Genomic DNA, 781 nt, shown 5'->3' with positions numbered 1-781 from the left:
TCCGCACTGTTTTCCCCCAGATCCCCTTCTCTCTGTCTTCCTCTTCCCGGCGCCAAGTCCCCTGCGCCATCCCTCCTTCCGCGCCCCCGGCAGTGAATCTTCTCCGGTCGTTTCCACTCCGTCCGCCCCTGCGCCATCCCTGAAATCATGGACGGTTACCGTGATTTCTTTTCGCAGGGGGCCTCATCCTCGGCAGGTCCTTCCTTCCGTCAACCCCATGGCGTATCCAACCCCGATGAGTTGGAGCTCCTGTCTCAATGGCCTGAGCAACCACGTACAACTCCTACTGTTTCTGCGGGGAGGGTTGGGATGGAGAATCTCGATCTAAACTCGCAGCAAGAAGATTTCCCCTACATCGAAGAGTACTCGGCATTACTCGATCGTGGAAGAGGCCGTGCCGATGGCGGGAGAGCAGCATCGTTTCAACCTCCCCGTCAAAGCGCAAGTGGTATTCCAATTGGACGGGGAAGGAGTGGTGGACGAGGTTCTGGCCGTGCCCGTGGAAGAAGTGTCAGCGCATCACATTCGCCGCCCGCAGGTTGGTGTAGCTGTTTGGTCCTCTACTTCTTTGTGCATAAGTAGCTTATAGGGTTAAGGATCATATATTTCTTCTTGTGGTGGCAATGCTTGTGCTTGGATGTTATACTGGCATAGGTAGTTCATTTGTTGAGTACTGTTTTGTGGTTTAATGGGCAGGCATGTGAGGTGTGACAGAGTTGCTTGCCACAAATGTCCATTTGATGAATTGGTTAATATGATATAAGTTCACCATTTTCCTATG

This window comes from Setaria italica, chromosome V, assembly GCF_000263155.2.
Source record: "Setaria italica strain Yugu1 chromosome V, Setaria_italica_v2.0, whole genome shotgun sequence".
Taxonomy (NCBI): domain Eukaryota; kingdom Viridiplantae; phylum Streptophyta; class Magnoliopsida; order Poales; family Poaceae; genus Setaria; species Setaria italica.
This window is presented reverse-complemented; position numbering follows the sequence as displayed.